General features: G+C 51.8%; 1 protein-coding gene across 2 annotated transcripts in view; it reads right to left on the minus strand.

The window, feature by feature from the left end:
• The window catches only part of SRC (SRC proto-oncogene, non-receptor tyrosine kinase), a 52,332-nt gene extending 47,910 nt beyond the window's left edge, over positions 1-4,422 (minus strand). Inside the window, exon 1 of one of the 2 annotated variants that reach the window (XM_055301363.1) lies at positions 4,140-4,422. The gene's annotated coding sequence lies outside the window, so the exon portion shown is untranslated. The remainder of the gene's footprint in view (positions 1-4,139) is intronic. The other variant, XM_055301355.1, reaches the window with a different exon arrangement.
• Positions 4,423-23,039: the final 18,617 nt, after the last annotated feature.

Here is a 23,039-nt window from a genome sequence, read left to right on the forward strand (position 1 = left end):
GAGAAATAAGCAAATCTAATCTCCACAAGGGAGGTATGCAGAGGTTTGAGTTTCCTTTGGACAGACGGTGGGAACCAGGCCTTGAACACAGGGGAAGGACCTGCTGGGCCTACATTTCCAAGAACCATGATGCCGAGCCAGCGCCCAGGTAAAGGCAGGGACCAGCTCATCCCACTCTCCCCTTGGCCTCACTAAGGGTAAAACCCCATGCCCATTTACAGCTACAGGAACTGATTCACAGGAAGGGGGTGTCTGCTGCCAGAGGATGAAGGATTTAAGCTGTACCTGGTTCTTCCCCACCCCTATTTATCTAGTTAATGAGTGCTAAATGCTTTATTTCAGTCCTCTCAGGGCACCCTAGTAGCCATGACTCATATTATCCCACTTCACAGATGAGGAAACTGAGGTACCCCAGAGGAAGTACCCTCCCCTCCCCTCCCCGCTAACTGGCTTGAGTGGAAACCAGAGTGGTTTACTGTAGAGATAAGGGGTTAGAGCAGTGGTGGGGGAGTAAAGGACCCAAGGGGAGATAGAGGTGCCGGGAGCCACACGATCCAGGCAGGAAGTGGCTTCTCCTCTCTGGGTCTTAGTATTTACATCTGGAAAATGGACCAATCTCACCTAAGGTATGCTCTCAAGAAGTTGGGCTGAACTAGACTAACAGCACTCTCTCCAGTCCAGCCTCCTCACACAGCAAGGGCAGAGCAGGATTCAAATCACCCGGCACAGGGGTGGCCTTGTCTGCCAACATCCTTTCCTAGGCCACTCCTGCCCAGGCCAGCAACTTCGGACTCCATGAGTTCATCCACTTAAAGCCTTCCAAACACAGCTGATGAGGCCAGACCCACCGGGTCCAGGGGCTACCTAGTGTAACACCACTTGAGGCAGGTCACCTTCCCTAAGCACCTATCGGCACCAGGCGTGGGGGCCATGTAGGCCTCCTTTGGCTGCTACCTGATAGGGAGATACGTATTGTCCTTGTTTTCAAGACAAAGAAAGTGAAGTCTCAGAAAGATACAGTGAATGACCCAAAGATACACAACAGGTGGAGACAGTCAGAACTCAAACACAGACCTGTTTGACTCCTGAGCCCTTATCATAACCCTGTCATACCTTTGGTCTCCAGCTGTCCCCTGCCTGCCCACCCCCCCCCCACACACACACACACCCAGCCTCCAGCCACCCCAACTGCTGGCTCCCACCCTCTCCTGCCTTCCTGCCAGTGAACTCCTACTCCACTTTCAAAGCCCAGCCTCAAATGCCTCCTCCTCTTGACTCCTGATCTAGGCCCCCACAGAATACTTGGAGTCCAGCCCACAGATCTATTTCTACCAAGTGCCTTGAACAGCTCTGTATCCCTGGCCTCCAGCATGGGGCTGCTCACACAGGGTACGCTGATTAGTCCCTTGTGTGAAGATGAAGGTCAAACTCATCTCCAAGGCCCACACAGCTCCATATGGTCCAGCCATATGAGTGATTACCCCCCAAAACACCCCCTACTTCACCTCTCACCCACTCTCCTTAATTCTCTGTGCTCCGAATTCAGAGGCTTTCCCATCGTTTCTCTATAACAACACATACTTCCCACCTCAGGGCCTTTGCACAGGTATTTCTCTCTGCCTGACAAGCCCTTCCCCAGCTCCATGCTTGGCCAACTCCTACATACTTCCTTCAAAATTCCTCTGCACCCCACGCCTCTCTCTCTGAGCCCTTATCGCATCTGTGATTATATATTAATTTATTTGGTAACTTGTTTGCTATTTGGCTCACCCTCTAGACTCAAATATCTAGGAGGCCAGGGATCTGTTCACAATTCTGCAGCAGGATGACCACCTCCACAATCCCAGAAACCCTGGGAAGTGTCCGAATAGAAGAAAGAGCACCCTCCCTCCCTCTTGGTTGAGCAAACTTCTTGCCCTCCTCACCTCTTTGAAGCCCCCTGATGCCTCCAACTCCCACTACTAACCCCTTCGCCACACTGCTCAGCCTGAGTTTGAAGCTCCTAGCATATAGCAGAGGCTCACACAGGGTCATGGATGTTTGCATCTGGGCAGGTTTGGAAAATGGGACCAACGAGGACCAGGGGGTTGGGGAGTGTTGTCAACAGGTCACTGAGCCATGTCCTCCCTGGCTCCTGGGGCTCGTGGGAGCCAGACATCCCCCCCCCCCCACCCGCCAGGTCACAATCAGGGAAGAAGCCACAGCAGGCACTGTGCTGTGAGCTGGGGAGAGTTCATGCTCCAGGAAGAGGCTGGGGAGGGGAGGCAGAGCTGGGGAGCCTTCCTGGAAGAGGTGGGCCTGAAGCTAAGTCTTCAAGAGTAAGAACAGATAAACAGCTCACAGAGGAGAGGGCAGTCCTGGCAGGGACACCTTCAGGAAGAAAAAAGCCCAAGAGCCACACAGGAGGGCTTAGGCAGGCAGTCAGCTGAGAGAGGTGACACACTGTAAATCACTTCCCTAGGTGGAAAGACCACATCACCGAGGCACACCACATCACCACATCCCCAGAAGGACCTCGTGGCTTCCATGCAATCACTCATCAATCTGTATGGTCTGTTCTAACACCGTTGATGCCTGGTCCCATACTGGGAAACCCCTGCTCCCCCCACACTGGAGGGGTCAAGGGCAGCCAGACTGGGGTCTCTGAAGTGTACGTTCTCATTCCAGCTTCAAACTGTGTGGGCTTGGTCAAGTCCTTTCCCCTCTCTGAGCCTCAGTTTCTCCATTTGGCCTATTTTATACTTAATAAGACTGAGGCCCAAGGAAGCAGCGAGTTGCTCGAGGTCACACAGCTGCTGGGTGGCAGGATGGTGCTGGAGTTGTTTCTCAAGGGGCTCTCCGGTGGCTTTTCGGACACCAATCCATCCTCTTCTGGACACAAGCCCCACTGGGACCAGCACCCTCAGCCCCCGCCCATTTTAGGCAACTCATCCAGTGAAGCGCTCATTTATTGAGCACCTACTACACACCGAGCTCCTACACGTAGAAGTGCATATATTCTTCCCCCATGCCACATGTGGGTGCTCAGAGGGGCAGTCCCTTGGCCCAGGTCACCCAGGGAGACAAGAAGTCTTGTCTGTCCAGCCAGGAGGCTGACAAGAGGGGCAGTAACAGGACTGGCCTGGCCTATGCCCGAAACCAAGTCTGATCTCAGCAGCACTGTGGCTGGGCCTGGACTCATCCCAGGTAACCCAGGGACCCCTGCCCCAACTGTAGAGGTCCTGAAGCTCAGGAAGCCCCACTTGACAAGCCTCACTTGTTCTGCCCACAGGCCAGTGAGCCTGAAGGCCCCAGAGGCAGAACTGATACCCCATAGGTGAGCCTCTTCTGTTCACCGTCATCCTTCCACCAGCCCAGCAGTCCCAGACAGACCCACCTGCCACTGATCAGGACCCCCAGATCAGAGAGGGTAGGCAGTTGCCTGACCACACAAAGCTGGGCAAGCGGCAGCCCCTGTGGGCACCTAAGCTCACCCCCAACCGAAGCCCAGACAGGGAGATGGACCCAGCCTGGTGGAGAAAACCCAAAACTTTTGCCAACTTCTGAGCAGGCAGGCGGCTGGGCCTGCCAGGGGCGAGGCTGGGGGCTGGGGACAGTGGACCGACAGTGTGGCCCAGTCCCTTCCAGACCCGCGGCACCAGGCCCTACCCCAAGCTCCAGGAGGGCAGGGTGGTCCTGGGGCCCGCGCCCCGCGCCCCTGGCTCGGCGCCCCCAGGCCCACCCTGCCCGCCCCCTCTCCACCTCCCATCCCGGCCGGGGGCGCCAGGCCCGGCAGCCGCGGCCAGAGGCGGCGCCGACAGGCTCAGATTTCAGATTTGGCCTAGACCTGGCCCGGGGGCTCGGCCGGGCTCCTGCTCTCGGGGGCTCCTGGGGAAGGGTGAGCCGGCGGCGGGGCCCGCGCGGGCCGGACCCCGAGCCCCCGCCCGCCCCCTCCCCCCCAAGGCATCACAACAAAAGGCCGCGCCGGGCAGGTCCCCGTGCGCCCGCCCAGCGCTCCGGGATCGCGCCTCGGACCCGGGGGAGGCCGGAGCGGGGCCCCGAGCCCCCCGCCGCCCGGGCCTCGGACGCCGCGGGGGTCGGGGCGGGGGCTCCCCCGAGCCGGCCGGGACCGGGGCCCGCGGAGGGGCGGGGGCGCTCACCTGGGCCGGTCGGCGGCGGGCGCACCGGCAGACGGACGCGCGGGAGGGCGGACGGCGGGACGGCCGGGGTCGGGCACTCGGCGGCCTGGCCGCTCCGGCTCCCGGGCCGGAATGGATTCCGGGCCGGGAGAGACAGATCGGGAGAGAAAGGGAGGAGGAGGAGGAGGAGGAGGCGGCCCGGGGAGGGGAAGAGGAGGGAGGGAGCGCGCGAGCAGGGAGGAGGGGCCCGGCCGGCCGCCGGGAGGAGGAGGAAGGAGGAAGCGTGCGGGGACCGGCTCCCCGCGGGTGACCCAGGAGAGACCACACGCGGGACCCCCACCCCGCGGGAGCCGGAGGTGCGGGAGGGGCAGGCCGGGGGCGGAGACACAGAAACCCTGCCCCCACCCCGACCCGTGAGAGCGCCCCACCCTGTGGGACCCCTCAGTACCCTCCAGCCAAAATGCCCTCCCTAACCGGCCCCAAGCACCCATCCTACTGACCCCAAATCCACCTCTTCCTCAATTACCGGTAATAAGAATAATAATGTCAGCGCTAACGGAGCCTTTGCTCTTTCCCAGGCACCATGCCAATGGCTCAGGTCGGCTTTTAGGATCTATTCCTAGCAACACCTAGGCTGGGCGGGCTGATGATTATCCCCATTTTACAGGTGAAAAACTGAGGCACAGAGAAGGAAGTCACCTGAGGAGAACCAGGCCTTGGACCCTGGCCTTGACTTGAGTTTCCCAAAGCAAGGGGGGGGGGGGGGCAGGAGGAACAGTGTAGGGAAGAGCAACATTTATTTTAATAGATACATGTTCATTTTATTTTTTATTTTATTTTTTTAGATTGTATTTATTTTCAGAGAGAGAGCAGGGGGAGGGGGAGGGGCACAGGGAGAGAGAGAGAAGCAGACTCACTGCTCAGCAGGGAGCCAGTTGCAGGCAGGGCTCCATCCCAGGGCCCCCAAGATCATGACCTGAGCTGAAGTCAGGTACTTAGCTGATTGAGCCACCCAGGTGCCCTGATATATGTTCATTTTAATGTGCGTTTAAAAAACAAAACAGTAACTAAGGCGGCTTATCAGAAGTCATTGAGTTTTAGATATTCCTGCTTATGAGGGGGCTGAAGCCAGTATTTAGTGGCAATCACACTTCCCAGTAAATAAAGAGGCAAATTATATCTGGATGCAGGGGGCAAAGAGTAGAGCAAAGAAAGGGGACAATAAGGAAATGCCGCTTTAGGCCACAAAGGCTTCTGCAAACACTATGCCAACAATCTTATCCCATGCTCCAAAACTGCACCCCACCTTTGGCTCTTCACTAGTCCTCCTGGAATCATGGCATAGGGAAGGGTGAGTGTGAATCCAGCTTTAAATACCATCCCTGTTTTGTCTCTCCTTCTTTGAAAGTTCTCCCATTTCACAGATGGGAAACTAAGGCCCATCCAGGTCAAACAGCACCAGGCCTCGGCTTCTCTTCCCAAGAGGAGCTGGGAGGTGAACCCTAGAAGAGAGGAGGCAAAGGTCTCAGAGCACAATAGAGCCTCCAAGAGACCAGGAATGGGCAAGGCCTAGAGCCAGACCAATCTGGGTTCAAATCTAGACTAGTTGCCCACCTGCCGTATCTCCTACAAGTCCACTGAGTTCCCCAGCCCTATCCCCTTGCCTATAAAACAGAAGTTATCGTGGCCCCATAGGACTCCTGAGAAGGTTAGAACGGACAAACGTGAGGGTGGCTGAGCTTGTGCTCAGCTAATGGTACCAGTTAATGGTAGTTCTCATAGTCAGTAAACTGAGGCTGGAGGGGGAAGCATATGCTCAAAGTCCCACAGCAAGTCGGCTGCAGAGCCGCACCAGAAACCAGCCTGGGCTGATAAAATAGCTGCACTTGTTTGCAGGGCTGATTTAAAGATTAACCACAGTTTCCTGGGATTCTGGGCAGGCCCCCCGCTGGAGGAGCAAGTTTCTCAGCCCTTATTCTCAGTCCTGATGGGCTTCACTGGCCACACTAGGGCCGGGACAGGATAGTCATCCAGTGGGTGCTGGGACTGACTCTTACCACTTGTAGGTGCTAACTGTGTTCATCTCTTTCCAATTCCAAGTCCAATGGTGTCACATTGGTAGCTTGATGCTAGCCACAGTTGGAGGGAATAGTTACACCTTGGAAATAAGAAGAAGAAAAAAAACATCTTTTTCTCCTTCAAGTGAGCTTTATAAATGTTCAGTATTTCCAAGCACAGCACATTCATCCTTAGGAGTTCAACTGAAGTTCTAGACTTCTTCTGGACCTGGGATGACAGAGGGCTTTAAAAGAGACAGACTTTTGGGATCCCTGGGTGGCTCAGTGGTTTAGCACCTGCCTTCAGCCCAGGCCATGATCCTGGAGTCCCAGAATCGAGTTCCATATCGGACTTCTTGCATGGAGCCTGTGTCTCCCTCTGCCTGTGTCTCTGCTTCTCTCCCTCTCTCTGTGTCTCTCATGAATAAATAAATAAAAATCTTTAAAAAAATAAAAGAGACAGACTTTGGATCCACAGACCTGGGTTCAAGTCCCAACACTGCCATTTCTTGTCTATGTGACGGCTAGCATGCTGCTTCTCTGAATCTCAGTATGCCAATCTGCAATAGGGGCTAAAGATCGTGCTTCTCTCAGAAGGCTCTCAGTAAGATGAAACAGGTGACCTACACTTAGTATATGTGAGCCCTCAGTGAACCTACACACTTTCTCAGAGGAGTGGGGTGGGGGTGACAACTGGGACAGGTCTTGGCTCTACAAGCGCAGATGAGGCCTTCTACCTGGAGCTATCACTGGTTTTGAGGGTTGGCCAGAGGCTGAGGTTCTCAGGAGGCCCTCCAAGAGGATGTGGCAATATGATGGTTTCATTATTGAGTGGTGGAAGTGTTTGCTAGTTTCAAACCACCCCTCTGGGCCTTTGTTCATGCTGTAAGCCAGCCAAGAATGCCTGTCCCATATTTCTAGCTTCCCAACACTTACCCACCCCCACCCCCACCACCCCTCTCATCAAGGTCCTAAATAAATTCCACCTCTTCCAGCACAGGCTTCCTGACAAACCCCTGATGGAGGCACACTCCAAGCCTGTCCCCACCCTGAGGGCAGGGACTATGGTCTGATCCATGCCCGGCACAGAGCAGATAATGCCCAGTTGGCGGGAGAGATCACACTGACTAGGGACATCCACATAGAAAGTTCAAGTTCCAACTGCTCCATTCATTGACTCTATGACCCTGCCCTCTCTGAGCCTCAATTTACTCATCAGTAATGTGTGGGAAACAACTGTACCAACTTCCATGATTATACAGATACAAGAGTTGCTGGTCTCTCTGGGCTGGTAGATTAAATAACTCTTTGTGCATTATTTTGTTTAAAACATTGTCAGTAAAACAGCAACTCATTGCTTAATACCTGCAAATTATTCACCATGGTTTATGGACAGCAAGCACTTATTGACCACCAATGGTATATAAAGGTCCTGGGCCAGGTCTGGAATACCACAAGGACAATCTTGCGACCCAAAGCACCCAACAAATGACAGATATTATTGATGTCAACGTGTTATGTTTCTGGAAACCTCCTCTTTCCTCTGACACCCAACCTGGGCAAAGCTATAGGAAGGAGTGGTAGGTATCAGGGAGGCCTGGACCCACACAACTGGCAGCAGTCCCCTGGGTGAGAGCTTTCCCATAACATGGGATCTGAGGCACCACCTGTACCTCACCCAGGGCGCTGGTGGCTCTGGTTCAATGATGGCCCATTTGCCACACCCATCCCAAACCAGCTCACCCTTGGAGCGGCGACTAGGAAGCTGACCCATCATAGACTCTCAGTGGGAAATTCCAGACCAGCCCTGTCATTCTCCAGAAGGCTTACGGCAAGCTGTCTGAAGCCATGGGGTTCAGAGTAGAAGAGTGGGTAGGCTCTAGCTTGAGGCTGTAGAAGGGGTGTGGCCCCTTGCATGGCACTGTACTTTACAGTTTACACAGAGATGCCCAGTGCTTCAGTGCGTCAATCTGGTTTGGTCCTTGCCAACCACGCAGGCCTCTCAGCAGGCCCTGGTCACCTTCCCTCCTCATCAAGCCTGCCTCCCTGCAGTCACTCCATCATAGCAGATCATTCTATGCAGAGATGTTACACCTGCTGGTCCCTCTGCCTGCAATGCTCTCTGTGCCCTAGTTCCTGGCTAAACCCCACTCTTCTCTCCTCTGGTCAGTCAGTATTTATTGCACATATACCAGGTGCAAGGGTCTGTGCTGGGGGCTAGAGATGCAGCAGTGAACAAAACAAGTCTGGTCTCTACCTTGGAATTGTTCACAGCCTCCAGAAGAGGGAAGTCCGAACACTGCACCAGGCATGATGAGGGGGGAAGCACTGAGAGTGAGAGGGGTCCACCAGAGCACCCCCGACCGCCCGCCAGCATGTGTGATGGAATAGAAGGCTAGTGGAAAAAGAAAAGGTCCTCTACGGAGAGTGTAGAAGCCTGAGGAGAGCACTGCAGATGAAAATAGGACAGAGATGATGTTCCAGGCAAAGGGAACAGCATGAGCAAAGACACAGGAGCCCGAAGCACTGCAGGGGCAGTGCTGATAGGGCACAACATGATGGGCAGGCTGGAGTGGGGGAAGTGAGCTGGGAAGGGCTTCTGGGTAGAATGATCTGCTATGATGGAGTGACTGCAGGGAGGGAGCAGTCTGAACAAGGAGGAAGGCAACTGATTGATGGTCCCCCAGGCTTGCTTCTGTCCCTGAGGCCTTGGAGAGCCATGGAGGGTCACGAGGAGAGAAGTGCCTGGGGAAATGTGCTATCACGGAGTGGGAGACAGATGGAGGGGTAGCAGGGAGCACCTGGAAGCATTCGTGCTGGCAGCAGCCACAGGTCAGGGCCAGCTGAAGCCAAGTCCTGGGCTTACCTGGTGTGGGGGGTGGGGGGGGGGTGGAATTCCAGGGAGGGAGGCCAAATCAGCCCAAAGGCTTAAGACACAGGACATTCGAGAAGCATCCTGAACCCCATGAGAGTCCAAAGGAGCTCAGAGCAACCAAGCATGTTCTCCTTCAGGGCTGGCTGCCAGGAGGGTGACCAGCCTCCAGCAGGTTCATCCCGCATCCACCCACCTGCCCGGGAAGGGATGGAGACAGAGGGCACCTGGACCAGGTGGAGCTCAAGCAAACCATGATGTTAACCAGTGAGTGTAGCTCCAGATGATCCAAATCCTCACAGCCCCACCCTCTGGGTATGCACAGCCGATTCAGATGGGAAGCCTGAGGTTCAAATGCTTCTCTGTCCAGCCCAGAGTCTGGTGACAAAACAGGGGACATCACAGGCAGAAAAGACCTGCCTGTGTGAAGAGAAGGGAGACACCTGGCCCCACCAGGTTCCTGTGAAGGCCAAGAGCCAAGAAATTCAGCCATTCATCCCCCCACTCCCCTCAGGCCACAGTAGAGGCCCAGAGAAGGACAGATACTCTCCCAAGGTCATGGGGGCAGGTGGGGGGAGGGTCTCCGACAGGCTGAGCCAGCTCCCCTCCAGCCCAGGTCTCCTTCCACCATGTCTCAAAATGTTTGTGAGAAAAGATGAAAGGAGCTAGGGCCCTTGATCCGCCTGGCCTGGCAGGAGGGCAGAGGGCAGGGCGGAAATCTGCAGCCAGAGCGGTGACCCCCACCAGATCAGAAGGGGTTAGAAACCTGCTGAGCAGACAGGAGACAGCCTGCAAATGGAGGGCTTCAAAGAGGACTTATAAAAACAATCATCACAGCACCAGCTCACCGTCACTGTGCGCACCGCTTCCTGGGCAGTGCCCTGTTCTGAGGCTCTGTGCGTAGCCTCTCATTTGAGGTAGGAGTTATTGTTATCCACATTGTACAGTTGAGTAAACTGAGGCTCAGGGAGGCGACATGCCAATGTGAGGGAGTGCAGGACCTCGAGTTCAAAGCCAGGAAGAATTCAGGTCCCTCTGAGAATGACACTGGAGGTTCTGTCCTGCCCAGACCTTCTGAGTCTCAGCCTTCACGGCCTTCACCCATTTCCCGTCCAAGAGGGAGAGGCAGGCCCCACAGAGCCTGACCCAACCGCTGATGTCCACCGCCCTCCCCTCCCTGAACCTCCGCTTCCACCTCAAGGAATGTCTCCATCTCCAACAATTCCCAGGCTTATTGGAAAGATGGGCTGTAGCAATGTTTCGTGGGAGTCCTTGGAAAAGTAGATACTCAAGAAGAAAAAAATGCTAGTACTATACTCTGCCCTCAAGAAGAGCATAACTCCCCATTCCTTAGTGGCTTCCTTCCTCCCAAGGAGGACAGCGTGGAGGCGGGGGCAGGGAGGTAACTTTGCAGTGGAGAAACCCAACAAACACTGCCTCAGCCAGGCGGTCAAGGTCGACAGCAACAGGGCTAACGTCATGGTAATAATATGTGCCCTTGATAGGATGTGATGAGAACAGCACTTCACCTCTGTGGTCTTCTTTCCCAGAACCCATAATCCCAGCGTAATCATGAGAAAAACATCAGACAAGTTTCAGTAGAGAGATATTCTACAAATATTAGCTGACCAGTTCTCCTTAAAACTGTCAAGGTCATCAAAAACAAGAAAGTCTGCGAAATTGTCACAGCCAAGAGGAGCCCAAGGAGACACGCACGATGATTACACGTAATGTGGCATCCTGGATGGGATTCTGGAACAGAAAAGGGACATTAGGGGAAAACTAAGGAACTCTGAGTAAAACGTGGACATTAGTTAATAATCACGTACCGAGGGATGCCTGGGTGGCTCAGTGGTCGAGACTCTGCCTTCGGCTCAGGGCATGATCCTGGGGTCCTGCGATCAAGTCCTGCATCAGGTTCCTCAAGGGAAGCCGGCTTCTCCCTCCACCTAGGTCTCTGCCTCTCTTTCTGTGTCTCTCATGGATAAATAAAATCTCTTAAAAAAATAATCATATACCAATATTGTTTCATAAGTTGTCATGAATGAACCAAACTAATGCAAGATGTTGTTAATAAGGAGAAACTAGCTGTGGGGTATGTGCCATGTTATGTTCTAGGGCAAAGGTAAGGATTTTAGGACAGGCAGGAAGCCAAGAGAGCTGTCTCTAAGCACCTCCTTGTAACACTGGGGAAACTAAGGACAGAAGAATGGAAGTGACTTGCCCAAGGTTATACCACAAGCTGATGACAGTCTGGACTAGGATCAAAGTTTCTTGATGTCACAAGAATGTATTAAATGCCTACTGTATACAAGGCACCAGCCTCTGTCATCGTGGTGAAGGCAGGTTAAGAAGTTCAAAGATTTTTCCGTGGCTCAGCACCTCCTTTGGGCTAGGTGTCCAAGGACCCAGCCCCTGCCCCTAGGGGGCTCTGAAGCCAGAAGGGGAAAGATGCTGACACATCCCAAGCTGGAGGGCCAGGAGCCATGAACTTCCCTGTCCAAAAGATCCAGCCCCACCCCGTGCAGCCCGCGTGACCTTGCTGAGCCTCATTCCACTGCCAGTGACATCAAGCACCCAGTGATTGTACCAACTACCAGTGTTGCTGAGAGGTTCCAATAAGGTGTCAAAGCCAAGAGGTAGTTAGCATGATGCCTTGTACGCTGCACACACTCAGTAAACAGTGATTCTTTCCGTGGACTTTTAAGGGCAGTCTGAGTGCTGGAGGAGCCGAAAGAGGTAGCCACTTCTCAGTTTGTCTAGGTGGTGGTTTCCCCGGGAGCCGCCCAGAGAAGGGACATTTCAGTTGGGTCTTGGAGGACAGGAAAGGGTTTGCCAGGCAGGGAGGAACTGGAAGCTGCAGCCCAGGCCTCCAGAGTTCACTGTCTGGGCTGGCAGAGAAAGATACATCAGGCCACTCTCTCGGGGCATTTCCATGTGACAGGACTTCCCTGTTTCCTGGCCTTGATGCCTCCTTCCTGGCCTCCTTGGGCTTTGGAGTTCACCACTGCCTGAGCCAAGGGCAGAGGCAGCCGAGGATGAGCCAGGGTGGGGGTGGGCACCAGAGCCAAACGACTCCAGGACTCAGTCTGGAAATGAAACCAAGCCGTGCCTCCCACTCACCGGCTGAGTGTCGCTTATACAACTTCCTCCTTCTGTTCCTGTTCAGGAATTACCCGGGCAGGCTCTGCAGTGGTTAGGGGATTGCCCCACAGGCTATGCTGGGGGCCTCTGGGTCTTCTCTGGCCCCTCAAAGACTCCCAGCCCCTTTGCCTGGTCAGCCTTCCCCTTGTCCCACTCCTGCCTCCACACATGTGCCCCTGGAGTGTGGTCCACCGTTTCCTCTCTCTCTCTGCTCGTCCAAACCCTACTTGCCCCTGGGCCCCTCCTAGAAGCCTGACACAAACACCCCTCTCTGTCCTGGCTTTGTTATCTGCTCGTCCTATATGGCAGTCCTTGTGCTAGGATTGGGGATGGATGCTGCAGTGATGGTGCTTTGGAGCTTGGGCCTCTAACCTCTATGGCCCGGTGTGTCCCCCATGCTTTGTCCACCCTTGGGGAGAGAATCGAAAACCAGGCCCCCAGTCCAGTGCAGTTTCTGCACAGTGTGGCCTTAGGCAAGTCCCTTCCCCTCTCTGGTCAGCAGTGTTTTCATAACTGCTGATGGAAGAGGTTCAGTGACAAGTAGGGATCCTTAAGAGAATAGGCAGGAAGGATGGTGAGGACTGCCCTGACCCCCCTGCCAACCCTGATATAAAGCATCCCTCCAATTGGAACTGGTAAAATGCATACAATAGGGCCCCAATTCATCTCAATTGCTGGGTGGAAACAAATATGGGGGGCCAAGCAAGGGTCCCCACCAGGTGGCCAAACATCATTTTAAGAGCAGCTACGAAGGGGTGCCTCGGTGGATCAGTCAGTTGAGCCTCTGACTCTTGGTTTTGGCTCAAGTCCTGATCTCATGGGTCATGAAATCAAGGCCCACATGGGACTCCTCACTCAGGAGGGATACTACTTAAAGATTCTCTCCCTCTTCCCTCCCCCCGACTCTCTCTCTCTAAAATAAATAAAAATAAATCTTTAAAAAAAAAAAAAAAGCAGCCACAGAGACCTGGTTTTGAATCCTGCCTCAATAGCCCTGTGACTTTGGGCCACTCACTTGACCCCTCTCGCCCTCACTTCTCTCATCTGTAAACTGGAGATAACAGTGCATACCTCACATGGCTATTCAGTGATTGGCATGACACACACATGCTAGATCCGCCATCATCGGATATATTGTTGTTACTATTATTTCCAGTGCAGCCAGCCTAAGATTCCAGGAATAAAGTGAACTGCAATGGCAGACTTAAAATGAACAATGTAGATCTATATATGTTCCCATGGAAAGAGTTCATGCTATAATAGTAAATTAAAATGTTATAGTATTAATAATATAATGCCAGGGTGCCCAGATGGCTCAGCTGGTTAAGTGTCCAACCCTTGATTTCGGCTCAGATCGTAGTCTCAGTGTCGAGAGATGGAGCCCCATGTAAGGCTCCCCACTCAACAAGGAGTCTGCTTGAGATCCTCTCTCTTTCTGCTTTCCCTCTGCCCCTCCCCATTTGAGCTCTAAATAAATAAATAAATAAATCCTTTAAAAAATAAGAATATTATAATCCCATCTGTTTTTTTTTTTTAAGATTTTATTTATTTATTCATGAGAGACTCAGAGAGAGAGGCAGAGACACAGGCAGAGGGAGAAGCAGGCTCTACGCAGGGAGCCCGATGTGGGACTCGATCCTGGGACTCCAGGATCATGCCCTGGGCCGAAGGCAGACACTAAACTGCTGAGCCACCCAAGGATCCCCCCTATCTCTGTTTTTTTTTTTTAAAGTGGGCATATGAAAAAGAGCTAAACACTAGCATGTTTCTAGCAGTTGTCCCAGGCATAGGGGATCACTGATGAGCTTATTTATTGTTTTCCTTTGTGCTTTGTGTTTTCTTTTGCAGTTTTCTGCAAAACACCACAGCCTCGTGTTCCTGGAGCAATAGGAAGTAATATAGGTTATTTGTGACTCTGATCACAGTGGGTCTTTGCTCACCAACTGATCTGAACACCCAGTACAAGGCCTAGTCACAGAGCTTCACAGCTCAGGGCTCCTGAGAGCCAAAGTCCTCGAGGGTGAGCCAGTCATGCACTTGACCTCTTTCTACCTAATCTGGGTTGGCCCCTGGATATGCACCTGCCTGGGATCCTGGTGCTTATTGTGCTCCTGGCTCCCTCTGAAGAGGAAGAGAGAAACCCCCAGAAGTGTCCAGTTCTCTCCCATGACGTCCCAGGACCCTGCTCTTCCCCCTCCCCTCGGCCTTGGCTCACCCTATTTACTTCCACAAACCCTCCCTGTAGGCAGAGGCAGAAATGAGTAGGGGGGCTCTTTGACCCTGGGCTTGCATTTAAGGCCAAGAACACAGTCCATGTTAGCCCAGGAGGAGCCTACAGTCCCATGGCTTCACCTAGGCTTTGTCTTAGGCCCTTCTGAAGCAGAATCTGAGACAAGCACTCACTTGGGAAGGGATCCGAGAAGCTGCAGAGCCAGCAAGGAGGGAAGCCAGTAGAAGAAGTGTTATCCAGGTCACTGCTATAGACAACAGGAGCTCCAGTCCTCTGAGACCTCCAATAGATTTCCACAGGCCTCCCAGAAATTATTCCCCTCACACTTCCTAACCAAGCCTGCTCCTTGCCTCCAAGGAGCTAGGGGGAGAAGATCTGAGAAGGGACTCCCACCAAGCTTTACCCCTCCCTTTCCCCAGCTCTAGCACCTCCACCTCCCTGCCTCCCCACAGAGCTCTGCAGCATCCATCTATCATCCTATAGACCCCTCCCTAGAACAGTCCCCCAGCACCCACCCTGGGCTCCAGGATAGCCCTCTTTTCCTAGGCAGAATGTATCCTCCATTCCCTGAAACTGGTCCCCTCCTTGGTCCCCCATTTAGTGATAGCTACTCCATCCTCTCAGGCACTGCAGCCAGACACCAGGCATCCCAGCCTATCCCCACCCCCCACGCCCAAGACCTACTGCCTCTACCACCCTAACCACCCCTCCTCTGGTCCCTTCCCCTCCACCTGGGTGGGGCCTGGCTCATCCAGACACCATCCTGCCTCTGATCTCCTGAATCATCCCCTAACAGCCCTCGTGTTCCTCTTTCCAAAACACGACTCTGGTCCTTCACTGACTCCCTGTGGCCTTCAGCCAGACCCATACTTAAGAGGCCACACAGGGCCCTGCCAGCCTCTTGAGTCTGATCTTCATCTTGGTCACCCCCGACCCACCTACCCACCCATGCCACTGTCTCACCTCCCTTCACTTGGCATGTCCTGCTCCCTGCCTCGCCTCCCTGGTTCATCCTGTTCATTCTTTGGTCCCTCTTCTGACCCTCCAGACTAGGCCAAAGCTTCACAGACCTCATCAGCACTGTCACAAGGAATGCTCATTTTAACCCTTCCACTCCCCACCCCCCACCTCCACCTCCAGACTGAGAGCCCCAAGGGTTAGAGTTTGGGCCTGTATCATGCGCAGACCAGGGCTTGACGGGTAGGCCCCAGGCTCGTTGGAACAGGAATCTCTGCCCTGGATTGCCCAGGTCTGCTGGAGCAGTGCCAGCCTATCCAAGCCCCTGCCTGAGGCTAGCACACGAGCTTAGGCTTCCAGACCAGGAACTGAGCCAGCCACCTTGCCCCAAGTCCTGCCCTGAGTCTGGCCTCACCTTCTCCCCATACCCATGCCAGCTCAGTGGGGTGGGGATCTCATGAGAAGCCAAGGAGGATCCCAGTCCCCATCTTGGCCCAGGCCTCAGCTCCCTGGGGCCACAGTCCCTGGCTGAGACCTCTCCCATCCAGATGGTTGGATGAGGGAGGCCTAGAGTTGGCAGGGAGGCTTCTCCCCACAACACGAATCTGAACCAGGCCTCTTGCCGCTTTATGGCCTGTGCTCAACTTCCCACCACAGCTATCTCCCAATAATTAAATAGAGTTAGTCATCCAATAGTTCAATTAGCTCCCTGGGCCTTGAATTAGCTCCCCTGAAGCCCTCCCATTCCTAGAGGTGTTGGTATCTGTGTTTCCAGGGCCTTGGGGCAGGACTACTTGATTTGATTCAACTCTGCAAACATGGAGCACTCTCTGTCAACAAGAGGAAATGTGCCCAGGGAAATACACAGTAGGTGAAAGGGCCAGCCTGGGTGGCATCCCCTCCCTGCTGCTGCACCTTATGCCATCACCGCCAAGCCCCTCTACCGGCCAGGTGTTGGGAACTCAAGGCCCAGAGAGGGTGAGTAACTTCCCCAAGGTCACAGAGCACAGGTCTAGCGATCTGGTTGAGGCTTTGAGAGTTGATGAAACATTTCCCGGCTGGTGGTTGTGCATTGGTTCATAAAACACACACAGTTCCTGCTTTCAAGATCACAAGTTGAGATCCTGAGAGAAGTGAGAGGTGGTCAGTAAGCCAGAGGGCAAATCTATTGATGCAGAAATCCAGGCTGTGTTACATGCTAGAGTGGGAGTCCGTGGGGGATAGGATGGGGAGGAGGTGGGGAACATGAAGACAGGAGGACCGGGAGGGCTTCTCAGAGGAGGTGAATTTTAGCTAAAGTTGCAAGGATGAAAAGAATGGCCATATAAAGATTTGGGGGGACGAGCTTTCAGGCAAAGGCTCTGGGGTGAGAGTGACTCGGGACTGGGTGGAGCTGTGGGTGGGAGGAGGGCAACGGGAGATGAAGCTGGAGCCCAGAGGCTCGTGGGCTGTGGGAAGGGCCAAGGAGGGGAGACACATCCAGCATATGTTTTTGAAAGATCCTGCTGGCAGCTACAGGGAGGAGGCTGAGGGGGGGCAGAGAGAGGCAGCCAATCCTCTAGGAGGGCTGAGGTGGCTCAGCCCTGATGGGGAGGTGGCCAGAAGTGCATGACTTGAGTGCACAGGGGAAGCACCCGCAGCCCTCGGCCCTCGCTTGGGTTGGGAATGTGCGCTCACAGAGAGGCTGAGTCAAGCTGATCCCCAGGCTCCTAGTTTGGGTGGATGGAGTTGCCATTTACTGAGATGGGGAAGCCTGGGCAGGAGCTCGCTAAGGGGGAAAAAGTCAAGAGTTCAGTTTTGACCAATTTATGTTAGAGAAACCCTAGGTATCCATGGAGATTTTTAAAAATCAGTAATACTCCAGCCAACACTTATTGAACACACTGCATCAGGCACTAACTGCCTTATTCATGTTAATTCATTTAACCCCTTCATCGACCCCTTGGAAAAGGTGCTTTTGTTAGGCCCATTTTGCAGATGAGGAAACTGAGGACTCAGAACACTGTGTATGAGATGGGAAGAAAACAAGCAGCATCCCAAGGAGCCCTCATGTCTAAACGGCTGCAGCAAGAGGCCTCCGAAGGGGCTCTGGGCTTCCCAGAAGAGGCTTCTCCTGGGTCAGACATTGCCAGGAGGCCGCGGGAGCAAGGACAGGAACACAGGGTGCCCAGGGGACTGAGCCACAGAGCGGCTGTAGCTGCCCCCGCCAGGCTTGCAGGGGCAGGGGAGTGGGGGGATCAGAGGGGAAGGAAAGAAGGCTGGAGAGCAACTGAGCCTCACACTTTCCAGGGGCTCAGTCTGGCTCATAAGGGCAGGGGTGAGAGGGAGCAGCTGAGGGGACTGAGGGCCCCAGGACGCTGCCCTGCCCACCTGGAGTCAGGGACTCCGCGATTTGCCAGAGGAACGGACGCTTCTGAATAATAATTTCCGTTTTGATATCACCCAGCCCGCTGTGCCGCCTAAGCCCTTTGTCAGCCTTGAGAGCTCTTCCCCCGCCTGTGGCAACTCTCCAGGGGCCTGAGGGCGAGGGGTCAGGGGAGGGAAGGGTGACTCACTCCCACCTCTCAGGCTATTCCAAAGCGTACTGGGACTTACTTGGTCAGAGCTGAGGGGGTGCTAGGCACCCGGTGCTCCCTGAGGACTGAGGGCCTAGGAGCCGAAGAGGGCCAGGCCTTGGATGCCAGGACAAGGCAAGTGTCTCCTGGCTGCTGGAGTAAGCACCCTCCAAGCTCAGAAACCAACTGGACACTCTCCCCACTTCATCAGTCCAGAGTGAGGAGACCACAGCCATGAGCTGAGCCAGCCATCCCCCTGGAGCCTGCTCTGCGGCGCCCCTTCCATAAGTGCGAAAGCCCAGGGTTCCTCGGTTCCTTCAGTCCTGCAAGTGCCCAGGCCCCAGGCCCTGCCATGAGGGGAGGAGAGATCATTCAAGAGGCTGTTTATCATCTTGTTGTACCCCCCCTGAGCTCTTGGAGCAAAACATTCCCAAGAAACAGGGTGATTCATTCACAGCACCATTTGCCAGTTCCAGAGAAAAGGCAGACCATAAATACATCCTGCAACTTTTGAGGAGACATAGAAATCTCCAGACGAAGTTTCTTTTTAGTGGACACAGGCTGGGGGAGCATATATATTTTACATATTTATGTATTATAAATATTTCTATATTTCTGTTATATGTTTTTCCTCCCAGAGAGCCAAGCTCTGGGGGAAGGCAGCTGTCATGGTTTCAGCCAAATTCCCCCAAAACACCAGGTAGTGTGCTCTAAGAACACCAAAGACAGCATTGCTTTTAGAACAACTTGATGGGGGGCAGCCCCGGTGGCGCAGCGGTTTGGCGCCGCCTGCAGCCCGGAGTGTGATCCTGGGGACCCGGGATCGAGTCCCACGTCAGGCTCCCTGCATGGAACCTGCTTCTCCCTCTGCCTGTGTCTCTGCCTCTCTCTCGCTCTCTCTGAATGAATAAATAAATAAATCATAAAAAAAAAAAAGAACAACTTGATGGGGGCAGCCCCGGTGGCTCAGCGGTTTGGTGCCACCTTCAGCCCAGGGCATGATCCTTGAGACTCGGGATGGAGTCCTATGTCGGGCTCCCTGAATGGAGCCTGCTTCTCCCTCTGCCTGTGTCTCTGCCTCTCTCTCTCTTTCTCTCTGTGTTTCTCATAAATAAATAAAATCTTAAAAAAAAAAGAAGAAGAAGAAGAAGAACTTGATGGGCTGAACCCAATAACAACCACCCTTAACACTGAGTGATTGGATGTGAGTTAAAACCAAATTAGACGGGCTGTTTTTGTTCTTGATTCTAATCCCTCTAGAACTCCAGTTGTCAAAGACAGGGTGAGAAACTCATGTGCGCTCCTCTTAAGTAGAGAGAAGCTGGCTGAATGTGTTAGAGACTTTGGACATCTTGCAACCAGGAAGATATGGAGGGAGTAACAGGTGAGTCTGGTGCATGGGGCAGGGGTTGAGGGGGTGGGTAGCACTGCTTGGGGATAGCATGACTGAATTGTGGGCAGAGTGAATGGCGAACCTCCACAACTCACAGAAAACCTCTGGAACTATTCTAGCAATACAAAGACAGATGGAAAATTCAGTCCCTGATTTTGAAGTCTCATTATCTATGATCTAGGCTTGGGTCTCCTATCTATAATATGAATGTTATACTCAACTCTTTAAAAATTGTACTTTCAGCTCCCAAACTTGAGCTGGGTAGAAGTGAGAGCGAGTGCATTGACCTCTTTGCCCAAGTGAAGATGTGTGATACAGTAAGAAAGCTCCAGAACTCTGGATTCCAGTTCAATTCTGACTCCCAAAAAAGCATAGGTGGCATCGAGCATGTCTCCAGTGCTACTTGAGACACAATTTCCCCATCTGTAAAATCTTAGGGAAGAGAATGGGCTGAGGCAAAAGAGGGAACCTTTGAGGCATGGACTTTGGAATTATACTGCCTGAGTTCTAATCTAATGTTTCTAGCTGTGCATCCTGAGACAAGTGGCTTAACCTTTCTGAGCCTTGTGTTTCTCATTTGTAAAGCAGAGACAGTAACATCTACCTCGTGGGATTTGCTGACAAGTTAAATGACATAATGTTTACAAAGCACATAGCTTAGTGCCTGGCCGGCAGGAAGATGTTTTATTAAGGTATAATTGATACATAATGAAATGCTCTGATCTTAAGCATTCAGTTTTGGCAACTGCATATAACACTTCCATCACCCCAGAAAATTTTTCTCGTGCCCCTTCCTAGTCAATCCTTCTCCTGGGAACCACCACTGATCTGATTTCTATCACCACGGTTTAGTCTATTTTAGAATTCCATATGAATAGAGCAGACAGTGTTTATTATATTTGTGTGTTTTGTGGGTATATTTGGGTTCTTTCATTCAACATAATAGTTTTGACGGTCTTTCATATTATTGCATGTATAGTAGATCATTTATTTATAATGTGTAGTAATTTCGCTGTATGATATGCTACGATTTATCCATTCTACTGAAGATAAGCGTCTGGGCTATTTCTGGTCTTTGCCTTTTGTGAATAATGTGGCTATGAGTATTCTAGCTAGAATTTAGTGCAAGACTTTCATGGACAAATATTTTCTTTTCTTTTGGGTAAAACACCTAGGAGCGGAGTGCTGGGTCATAGAGTAGACAGACGTTGAACTTTCTATTTTTTTAAAAGATTTTATTTATTTATTCATGAGACACACACACACAGAGATAGATAGATAGAGAGAGAGAGAGAGGCAGAGACATAGGCAGAGGGAGAAGCAGGCCCCTTGTAGGGAGCCCGATGAGAGACTTGATCCCCAGACTCCAGGATCACGCCCTGGGCTGAAGGCGGTGCCAAACTGCAGAGCCACCCATGGATCCCCCTATGTTGAACTTTTTAAAGACACTCCAGATGGTCTTCTAAAGTGGTTGTACTGTTTGACTTGTCCATCAGTGAGGTATGAGAGTTCCAGTCCCTCCACATCCTACTCAACTTTTGATGTGGTCAGTCTTTTCTGTTTTAGTCATTCTGGCATCACTCTGTGGTCTTAATTTGCATTCCCCTGACGACTAATGAACTCCTCTTGTGGGCTTATTTAGAATTTCTTTAAAGATAGCTCTTCCCCAACCCCTTCACTGTCCAGTGTCTTTCAACCTCCATTATTTGAAAAACTCTTGAATAGATGTGCAAGGGAAACACTGATGGCAAAATCTGCTAGAAATATAAAGAGCTCTGTGAGTATAAAAGCAAGCAAGTGCTCAACCTCAGAACCTCTCCCTTAATTTTGGTTTCCCAGGACTGAGCAGCTAAGGACATGCTTGTCTTCAGAAGAAGCTAAGATAATGTCTGACTTGAGATCAGAATGTCTTGGGAAGGTGGTTTACGTTATGTTATGTTATGTTATGTTATGTTATGTTATATTGTTATGTTATGTTATGTTATGTTATGTTATTTATTTATTTATTTAAAGTAGGCTCCATGCCCAATGTGGGACTCAAACTCACAACCCTGAGATACAAGAGTCATGTGCTCTACAGACTAAGCCAGTCAGGCACTCCAAGGTCAGAATATTTTAATGATACATTTATCTGGTTGAATAATCGTTTTCACTGCTACCATGTATAAGTTACCCACTAGGCTCTAGGAACCTCATATGCACAAGGTGGTCTAATTTATTTTTTAAGATTTTTAAGTAATCTCTACATCCAGTGTGGAGCTCAGTCTCACAAACCTTAGATCAAGAGTTGTCCGCTCCACTGACTGAAAGAGCCAGGTGCCCCCAGCATGTCTAATCTTTACAATTGCCCTGCAAAGTTATTGTGTGATCTCCATTTGGTGGACTCTGAAAATCAGAGATGTAAATTCCTTTGATAACACCACACAGCTACACCTCCATGCGCATGCACACAATGGGATAGCATTCAGCCATAAAGAGGAATGAAGTGCTACATTCACTACGCTACAACATAGATGAACCTCAGAAACTCATGTTAAGTGAAAGAAGCCAGACATACTGTGTGGCTCCATTTGTATGAGATATCCAGAATAGGTAAATCTATATCTATAGACAGCAGACTTATGGTTGCCAGGGGCTGGGGGAGAGGTGAATGGGGAGAAATTGTTAAATGAGTATGAGATTTTCTTTTGGGGTGACAAAAATGGTTTGGAACTAGATGGAGGGACACCTGCGTGGCTCAGCAGTTGAGCATCTGTCTTTAAAATAAATAAATATTTTTTCTTTAAGATTTTATTTATTTATTCATGAGACAGAGAGAAAGAGAGAGAGAGAGGCAGAGACACAGGCAGATGGAGAAGCAGGCTCCATGCAGGGAGCCTAGTGTGGGACTCAATCCTGGATCTCCAGGATCACGACCTGGGCTGAAGGCAGGCACCAAACTACTGAGCCACCCAGGGATCCCTAAATAAATCTTTTAAAAAATGAACTAGATGGAGGTGGTGGTTGCACCTCATAAATTTATTTTTTTAATTTAAATTTTTAAGAGATTTATTTAGTTGAGAAAGAGTGAGCACAATCCAGGAAAGGAACAGAAGGAGAAGGACAAGCAGACTCACAGGGGCTCAATCTCACGACCCTGAGACCACGACTTGAGCCAAAACTGAGTCGGATGCTTAGTCGACTGAGCCATCCAGGTGCCCTCGCCGTAAATTTAATCAGTGCCACTAAGTTATATACTTTAAAGTGGCTAATTTTATGTTATACGAATTTTACCTCGGTAAAATGAAAACAGCCACAACTCTACCTTAGAGCCTCTTCCTCATTGGTGAGCATAATTTTGCCATTAGTGATTTAGTCCTCTGGATTGTGAAGCCTCCAGAACCTGGACCCAATCTTTTCTCCCCCAGAAAATTTCCCATGAGAATTCCAGAGCAGAAAGGGAGAAAATAGCAACATGGCTTAGCAGGCCAGCACTGGAATCAGGCTGTATGAGTTCAATTCCAGGCACTTCCATACCCTCATCTGTAAAATGGGGATGATAATGTTACCAACCTCATGGGGTTGCTCTGCGAATAGAATGAAATCATTCAGGGAAAGCATATGAGCAGATGTCACATTTACTCATGAGCTGTATTGTTAAGACAGGCCACCTTCCCCTATCAGCCATATCGTAAATATTTATTGAGCCCAGCACTCTTCTAGGCTCTGGGGAT

This window comes from Nyctereutes procyonoides, unplaced genomic scaffold, assembly GCF_905146905.1.
Source record: "Nyctereutes procyonoides isolate TBG_1078 unplaced genomic scaffold, NYPRO_anot_genome, whole genome shotgun sequence".
Lineage (NCBI taxonomy): Eukaryota > Metazoa > Chordata > Mammalia > Carnivora > Canidae > Nyctereutes > Nyctereutes procyonoides.